This window comes from Barbus barbus, assembly GCF_936440315.1.
Source record: "Barbus barbus genome assembly, chromosome: 13".
NCBI lineage: Eukaryota > Metazoa > Chordata > Actinopteri > Cypriniformes > Cyprinidae > Barbus > Barbus barbus.
Window position 1 is genome coordinate 24911724 of NC_136741.1, and position 10270 is coordinate 24921993.

The window sequence follows — 10270 nt, forward strand, 5'->3', positions numbered from 1 at the left end:
TACACTAATTGACCAGAGAGGATGTTTCTGGGGTTGTTTTAGAACTACATGTTTTCCTTTGATTTCTCTCTTTTTTATCTCATACTGATATAAACCTCTCATTAATGTTTCAAATTCTGCACACACTGGAAAATTAGGCACACAGAGAGTTTGGAATATTAAAATAGTGACGTAATGAAGGAAACCGAGGTAAGAATGCATAGGACACATCTCTAAATCTCCATTTACACATCTCGTGACATGCAGGAATCCTTTAATATGCACAACGCATCACTTCCTATGTAGATGATGTCAATCGAAATGCTTTAAAAATAGCTGTTCAGTTTGCAAGCCTCCAGAGGTTCTTCTCTAGAGTTGTAATAGCCAGGCAGAACGTCTTCTTTTGAAGCAGACTCAAAGACGAGCCCACAGGAGCTGTAGCAAAGTGAGACAAATGAAGATATGACCAGCAGTCGAGTTATTACTCAAGACCGGCAGATATGTCTGTCTCACATGACACAAAGGCACCCGGGTTATCAATTATTAATAATGGGGTTTTAGTTCAGTATTCAGGCTGGTTCTTGAACAACTCTTAACTATGCGTTTTAATTCATGCTATGTTTCCTCTTTCTGTCAGAGAATTCCCTTGTTTGTCACTATCTTGTTCAAACATAATGACTTTGGTCATGCAAATTTTGTCTCTCCATGGGCCCTTTTTTCACTCGCGCACATTTTCTAGTCATCATTTTCCATCACAGCTCATTGAAGCACCCAGTTAGAGGCAAACAAAGATAGAGCAATGAAGTTCATAGAGAGCACACTTGACTGCTCAGCATGATAACAGTGGCTCAGATTATCGAAGCGCACAGTGTTGACTTCTCTGCTGTACTTGTAAAGTAAACACATCCCATGTTTTAGGAGAAGAAGATTTGATGTTAAATTTGTTGTTTTTGGTTGTGGCCTGTTATTATCTGTTGCTGCGTCTCAAAGGCCCCAAGAGCATTTTCAGAATCATATGCTCTATTCATGTCGAAACCTAGTAGATGGACCTAGACAGCATTTTTGGGCACCTACCTAGACAGCATTTGTGTCTATTATAGGCACAATCAAAATAGTCAAAATCTAGTGTGATACCGACTAAACCAACACAGCATTCTTGACCATCATTAAAACATTTCAGCCTAATCAAAACCTAGTTAGATCCAGCATTACTGAGTCACTTACCTACACTGCATTTTTGGACATCCTAGACATGTTCAAACTAGTCTAAACCTAGTAGACTCTTAAAAATAAAGGTTTCAAAATAGGGTTTTCACGGTGATACCATAGATGGGTTCCCCAAAGAACTGTTCTTAAAAGAACCAATTGTCCTTAGTGTGAAGAACATTTTTAATAATCTACAGAACATTTATTTTCAACATGAGGAAACTATTGTGCTATGGAAAGTTTCCAAGTATGTTACAGTTTCTTGATGAAACCATTGATAACAAAATAACCTTTATTTTTAAAAGTGTCAGTAGATCTAGAGACATTGTTTTGTGCAGCATATAGGTATACAAACCCATTAAGAACTTACTGAGACACCTACCAAGACAGCATTTTTGGCTATAGACACAATCAAAACTAGTTGGTTACCTATACAGCAGACAGCATTTTTGACCACCTAACTAGTAGGCAGCATTTTTGGGCATCAAAAACATTCATTCAAAGGCATTCAAACCTAGTTAAAACCTAGAGACACTCCTATCTAGACAGCATTTTGGGCAACATATGCACATTCAAACCTAGTCAATAGTGAGTCACCTGTGTAGACGGCATCATAGGCATGTACAATCTAGTTCAAATCTGTCTATCTGGTAGGGCTACATTCATTCCTAACTGGGCATTACAAGTCCACTAAATCCTACTTTAAAATGTAAGAAGCACTCAGGCATACTGTAATATCTGTGTCAGATTGATAACAAACTTAAAGGGATGTTAGTAGAGGTGGGGGATGGATTGGATGACAAGAGATAGAGAAAAAGCTTCATAGTGACAAAACTGATGTAAACACTTAAACAAACCACCGCAGCTGTCTAAATCTCCACTGCTTCTCTATCCTTTCAAACCTTCGAAAACACTATTGTCTTACATTCATCAAATCATGGAAGTCACGCCGGACTGAACAAAGAGAGGCTCAAATTCTAAGCTGGCAACAATTCCTTCCCGCAAAATGGAGATCAATGCTTTATTGACTCACACTCATCAGAGTAAATGATTTTTCTTATTGATTCTGCTGGAAGACTGACATGTGGAAGCCAGAGGAGTTGTGCTGTTTTATGGTAAGATCTGCGAGTGCATTTCTGTGGAAGTAAACAATCGAATATTCTTGGTCATAGGTTACCTATCCAAATACAAATCATAGATGTCACAGGTTACAGAAAGACACAACAGTCACGCTCTGTAACAGCATGAATCTACTTGTATGGTGATTTTGTAATAAGAGCCAGTTAGAGTAATCTAATAAACATTGAGTAATGTGAGATGCATGCATTCTGATTTCTTGCTTCATCATTAGAACTTTTAGGTCGATATTACTATATTCAAGCTGGGTTGCTGTGTGTGAATCTCATTTGTTGGGATGACTGCAAATTAAAAGTGCAAAAAAAGGTCACAGATTAGGCTAATTATTAGGAAGGACATTGCTAAAACCATCAGAAATCAAATAGCATGCACACAACGGTGAAATATTGAGCTCTTTTAAAAACAAAAACACTATACATATTTGTTTTACTAAATTAAACAATATGAATAAATGGGTGTAATTTATTAATATTTTAATTTATATTAATATATTCAATTTATTATTTTATATTAATTAAAATAATTAATACAAAATAATTAATACAAAAATTTAAATAAAATAAAATATTTTTAATGAAACAATAAAAATTACAATAATACAATATTGTTATGTTAATACAATATATTGTTCATATTTAGACCAACTTGCATAGTTGGTGCCAGTTTCATTCACACATGCCCAAACACTCTTTTTATTAACTCGGTATCTTTTACCCATCCACAGGTTAAAAAACAAATTTTATCTTCCTATTAAGCACATTTTCCATTTCTCTTTTCCAACACATGCTCTAACCTTTTTGGAACAGTGGGCTTGTTAGTTTCCTTCACATAAAACGCTCTTCCCTTATCTGCAAATGTTCTCTCCTTCCCAACCATACGGAATTCCTCACTCTGTGGTCTGGAGGTAGGGAATGCTGTGGAAGAGACCCATCTGGAGTGGGAACACGGTGGGTAATGGTAGAGATGAGGCCCCACTCTCCGCCTGGCTCTCTGGAGAAGCCTTGGGCTTGTCTGGAAACGCATCAATCGGGACAGACACAGCGGGCCCGATCCAGAGCCTGTCACCGGATAGCCCAGGGAGAGGAGTTAAACCTACAATTGGTTCTGCCATTTAATGAAAGAAGCTACAAGACACTGGAGACTGGACGAGTGCTGCAACAGACAGGCTTAGTGAATGCAGCTGAAGGATTATGGCAGATTTTGGGTGATGATGGAGACAAGTGGTTTTGAGATTGTGAATAATCACACACAAAGTCAAACTTGACCACTTTTACATGCTTATTCAGGCTTATTATCGCATGGGAAGAGCCAAAGGCTAGCATTAAACCCCTTTCACGTGTCAGGGCTTCAATGCAGTCCTCCACACCAGTGTCACGTGCCATTTTGACATCCGTCTGCAAATAGCATTACATAAAACGATGTTATGAGATCGCTAGGTAAACAGAAATTGGGTTGACAAGGTAAACAGTAAAAACTGTGAAGGTAAAATCTTTAATAAATAAAGATTTGCATGCGCAGGGTAAGATTTGTGAAAGTGTACATAAGACTGTAAGCGTAAATTAAATTTGGATGCGCAAGAGAAGCTTTGTAAAGGTGTAAATCGCATTTCAAGCGCAAGAAAAAAATATTTGCAGCATTTTGCTGTTACTCTTAAGTGTAATTCATGTATTGTGAAACTGCAGCTTCATGCTAACACAAAATAAATATGATCTGCATTCTTATGACTTCTTATGACCATTTTTCCACGCTTACACTTTTGGCACGGTTTTTTCGCCAAAATACGGTCAAAAGCACTGCAAGCCTGTGAACAGTGATTTGAATCAGAATCAGAATGAGCTTTATTGGACAAGTATGTTTACACATGCAAGGACTTTGTTGTAGTGACAGAAGCTCTACAGTGCAACAGAAAGACAGCAACAGGACAGGACACAAATAATAAAATAATAATATCCAAATATCCAAATAGGCAATGTACGAAGCAGCAAAAACACAATATATAATATAGACAACTATGTATGTACAGGTCAAGTATGTGCAAATTAGAAATGAGAAAATAAAAATAAAATAAGTGAGTGTGGTGAATGGATAATGTATTATAGTTGTGCGTTCCACATTTATTGTGCATGAGATGGATTGCCTGAGGGAAGAAACTGTTCCTGTGTCTGGTCGTTCTGGTGCTCAGAGCTCTGTAGCGTCGACCAGACGGTAACAGTTCAAAGAGGGAGTGTGCTGGATGTGAGGGATCCAGAGTGATTTTACCAGCCTGTTTGCTCACCCTGGATAAGTACAGTTCTTGGAGAGTGGGGAGGGTTGTACCAATGATTCGCTCAGCAGTCGGGACTACCCTCTGTAGTCTTCTGTGGTCAGATTTGGTAGCTGAGCTGAACCAGACAGTTATTAAAGTGCAGAGGATGGATTCAATGATGGTGGAGTAGAACTGTTTCAGCAGCTCCTGTGGCAGATTGAACTTCCTCAGCTGGAGAAGAAAGTACAACCTTTGCTGGGCCTTTCTGACAATGGAGTCTATGTGAATATCCCACTTCAGGTCCTGAGAGATGGTGGTGCCCAGGAATCTGAATGACTCCACTGCAGTCACAGTGCTGTTCATGAAGATGAGTGGGGAGAGAGCAGGGAGGTTTCTCCTGAAGTCCATGATCATCTCCACAGTTTTGAGCGTATTAAGCTCCAGGTTGTTAAGACTGCACCAGACAGCCAGCTCCTTAACATCCTGTCTGTAAGCAGACTCGTCACCGTCCTGGATGAGGCCGATCAGTGTGGTGTCGTCTGCAAACTTCAGGAGCTTGACAGAGGGGTCTTTAGAGGTGCAGTCATTGGTGTAGAGGGAGAAGAGCAGCGGGGAGAGTACGCAGCCCTGAGGAGCTCCAGTGCTGACGGTACGAGTGCTGGATGTGAATTTACCAAGCTTTACTAACTGCTGTCTGTCTGTCAGGAAGCTGTTGATCCGCTGACAGACAGAGGTGGGGATGGAGAGCTGGATTAGTTTATTCTGAAGGGTTTCCGTGATGATGGTGTTAAAAGCGGAGCTGAAGTCCACAAACAGGATCCTCACATAAGTCCCTGGTCTGCTAGATGCTGCAGGATGAAGTGCAGTCCCATGTTGACTGCATCATCCACAGACCTGTTTGCTCTGTAGGCAAACTGCAGGGGGTCCAGTAAGGGACCAGTGATGTCCTTCAGATAAGCCAAAACCAGTCTTTCAAATGATTTCATGGCTACAGACGTTAGAGCCACAGGTCTGTAGTCATTAAGTCCAGTAATTTTGTGTTTCTTTGGGACGGGGATGATGGTGGAGCGTTTGAAGCATGAGGGAACTTCACACAGCTCCAGTGAGCTGTGGAAGATCTGTGTGAAGATGGGGGCCAGCTGATCAGCACAGGATTTCAGACAGGCTGGTGACACACCGTCTGGGCCTGGTGCTTTGCTTCTTTTGTTCTTTCTGAAGACCTGGCACACATTTTCTTCGCTGATTTGAACTGAACGTGTGGGGGAGAGGAGGGTTGCTGGAGGCGTTAATGGTTGTGTGGAGAGGTGTTCAGGGTGGGTGTGGGGTGTTTTTTCAAAATGACAATAAAACTCGTTCAAGTCGTCTGCCAGTTGTTGATTCTCCAGAGTGCTGGGGGATGGTGTCTTGTAACTGGTGATATCCTTCATGCCTTTCCACACTGAAGCAGGATCACTGGAAGATAATTTTTTCCTTAGCTTGTCAGAATAATTCCTCTTTGCCACTCTGATCTCTTTTTCCAGTGTGTATTTGGCCTGTTTGTACAAGACTTTATCCCCCTTTCTGTAAGCATCTTCTTTGGCCTGACGGAGCTGTCTGAGTTTTGCAGTGAACCATGGTTTGTCATTGTTGTAGTCCTATTAGGAATGCACACATCCTCACAGAAACTGATATAAGATGTTACAGTCTCTGTGAGCTCGTGGGACAGAGTGATATGCGTCCTTTATTGTTGTGTAACAGTGATCCAATATATTACTGTCTCTGGTGGGACATGTGATGTGCTGCCTGTGTTTTGGCAGTTCGCAAGAGAGATTTGCTTTATTAAAGTCTCCGAGAATGATTAAAACAGAGTCCGGGTGTTGTTGCTCACTCTCTGTGATCTGATCAGCGAGTTTCTGTAAAGCTGAGCTCACGTGCGCTTGCGATGGAATGTAGACAATCACGAGAATGAACGAGCCGAAATCCAGCGGCGAGTAGAGCGGCTTGCAGTTAATGAAGAGCGTTTCTAGATCTGAACAGCACATCTTCTTTAACATAGTTACATCTGTACACCACCTCTCACTGATGTAAAAGCACGTCACGCCGCTGCATGATTTCCACGTTGATTCCGCGTCGCGATCTGCTCTGATCAGCGTGAAATTAGGCAGATGAATCGCGCTGTCTGGTATGTCGCCATTTAGCCAGGTTTCCGTGAAACACAGGGCAGCAGAGTTAGAAAAATCCTTGTTTGTCCGGGAGAGCAGAAGGAGTTCGTCCGTTTTGTTGAGTAGAGAGCGGATATTCGCCAGATGGATGCTAGGCAACGCCGTTCTAAATCCACGCTGACGAAGCTTCACGAGCGCGCCAGCTCGCTTCCCCTGCCTGCGCCTCCTGTAGCGTTTGACCAGAGCTACGGCTCCGCCAACTACAATGTCCAGCAAAACGTCCGAAAAATCAAAATCCGGTAAAAGATTTTGTGGTGTGTTCTGCCGAATGTTCAGCTGGTCATCCCTGGTAAAACTGCTCGTATTTGAAAAACAAAAAACAGGAAAAACAAACAAAAACAGTACAAACACTGAAGAGCAACACACAATATCTGCCATCAGCGGCGCCATCTTAGTGCTGCAAGCGAAAACAACAGTTTAAAGAACTACAAAACGGATTGACCGCGTAGAACCAATCTGTATGTGTAAAAAGACTGTCAAATGTCTAAATGACTTGTGTATGTAGGGCAAAACGTTCCCGTAATAATCCGATATGTACAGCTCCGTCTTTCTTTTCTCTGCGCTTACAGTTTTGGCACAATTCTCTTATGGCGTTATTTTACTGCTATATTCTCTCACTAACTGAGTTTTGCAAGCATGAGGAGGAGGGTGGGTCCACCTTCTTTTTGTAGCCAATCAAATGAGGCTCTCGCTGACTCTCCATTTACTCTTATCTGATTGGTTCAAAAAAACACATACGCCACATACGCCAAGACATTTATCTTCATTTAGTTCAGGAATGTTCTCGATACTTTTAACGTACACATAGTAAAAATAAATAATTAATTAATTAATTAATTAAATACCAACTTAATTAAAACCCAATATTTTATAAGTCGTGTTCCTTTAGGCTAGACTCCCATGTGTTCATACTGAATTTCGAGCTGGTGTTAACATTATTTGGTTTGGTTTTGCTTTACATTGAAATTTCATAATCTGCTAACACCACTGATGTTAAACTTTATAATTAAAATGATGTTATGTGACAATGCTCTACACTATGGTATCAGAGTGCTACACTTTGTAAAACCTTTTTTTGCATTGCCAATAAAGCTACTTAAATCTGAATGTCAATTTTTCAAACCATGTTTATGGTTTTGAACACAATTGTATACATTGAAATTTCAGTATTGATTCTGATTACTTTCATGTGACCGATCAAGCTATTATATGAAGCAAAAATGAGTAACAAAATGCTTTCTTTGTGTCCAGATTTGACTAATGCAAAAACTTTGATAAATATGTATTTAATCATGTCTAAATATATATCCAGATTCAAGTAACTAATTATGTGGGAATCCAAAGTTCCCAGCCACACAGCCATTCTTATGTGTTTATATATAGAGAGCTAAACAGTCATCTAGTGGTTACACGATGGTATTACAGATGATAAATAGTGAATAAGTTAGAGATAAATATTTAATTAATATTTTAGTAATATTTTGTAAAGTCCCCTTAAATTACATGTCAAAGAAAAAAATATTACTGTTGCTTCTGTTGGTTCAATTATTATTGAACCAAATTTTTGTTAAACCTGATCAATAGAAAGGTGAAATTATGCATGTATTAAGCTAGTGCAGATATTAGTCTTTCTTTAATTATCATCAAAATTATAATTTAATATTACAATAAATTAAATATATCATATAGCCTGTTTAGGAGAAGGATAATACACAGTTTGAAATTCTGTATGAACACATAGCCTAATGGTACACAACTTTTAAAATATCATGTTTTAATTAAGTTGGTATTTATTTATTTTTTTACTGTATGTATATGTTAAAAGTATCATTCCGGCAGCGAGAATGTTCCCGAACTAAATGAAGATAAATGTCTTGGCGTATGTGGCGTATGATATGTTTATTTGAACCAATCAGATAAGAGTAAATGGAGAGTCAGCGAGAGCCTCATTTGATTGGCTACAAAAAGAAGGTGGACCCGCCCCCCCCCTCACGCTTGCAAAACTCAGTTAGTGAGAGAATATAGCAGTAAAATAACGCCATAAGAGAATTGTGCTAAAACTATAAGCGCAGAGAAAAGAAAGACGGAGCTGTACATATCGGATTATTTCGGGAACTTTTTGCCCTACATACACAAGTCATTTAGACATTTGACAGTTTGTTTTTTTACACATACAGATTGGTTCTACGCGGTCAATCCTTTTTGTAGTTCTTTAAACTGTTGTTTTCGCTTGCAAATCACTGTTCACAGGCTTGCAGTGCTTTTGACCGTATTTTGGCGATAAAAACGTGACAAAAGTATAAGCACGGAAAAATATACTTTCACAAATCTTACCCTGTAATTTACCTTCATAGAACTCTTGTTGCTTTTAGCTGTGCATAAATGGACAATAAATGTTCGGAACATTATTTTGTGACTTTCTCCTATATACTCGAGCACATTTCAGCTAATTTGAACTTTCGATCTCCACTCTCTTAAAGCGGCAGTACTGTATTTATAATCTCTCCATCTGTTAACTCATAAAATTTACAAATAGATGATCAAGAAAAATGACAAAAGCACAAAATAAATGATACATTTTTTTTTATTAAAATGAGAACTGAAAATATAAAGAGCCAATTCAAAATATGAATACTGATAAATACTAAAATAACAGTACCAACAAACATCAAATAATAATCGATCAATGGCTGATGGGGGATTCGGAAAGCTTCTTGTTTTACAGTTCTGCTCTGTGGCACTAGCAACAAAGAAATCCTTTTAGTGTGTCTGTATACAAGTCGCTGTTCCATCCCGTTTTGTTTTATTTATGCGAAACCATAAACCAGTCATCAAAATACATCATGCAATTGTCTGGTAATCACTGGCTCTTTCACAAGTCAGCAAATAGGGCCAATGTTGAAATGACTGAAGTGTTGACCAGCACTCACTGCAGCGCCATAGCTTTGTGAAGCCTCCATATAGTTCAGTGCATCAAGGAACACTGACACGAGTCATTTAGCAAAAGGAAGAGAACAGAGTTGATTATCTCCGTAGGGCTAAAACCCTTGGTCTCCTCCGAGTCTGGTGTCAGTGCTGGGGTGAGAGCTGTACTCTGACATCTCCATCCCAGATGAGACAGCTCCCAGCAGGCCTCAGGGCACCAGGACTCACTATCAGAGCAGCATACATCACTCAGCGTGCTGAGGAAAAGCTTTTTATTCTACATGACAAATTATTTCCATCAAGAGGTCATCAGAGGAGGACAATGCAGTAGTATGGAGATCTACAGTGGCCCCAAAAGTATCTGCACACTTAACATGTATAAATCTCAATGCGTTAGATGAAATATCAAACCAAATGGCATTTCTTTTAAAGACAAGTATGTCAAAACATTAATAAAGACTAGCATGCCAAATAGGTAGAAAAACACTGTTTAAGATAAAGACAATGGGCAGTTTCTGGTCTAAAGACCTTGAGATCAGTTGTTTAAACATTATTTCAAGTGTCTAAATGCATTTTA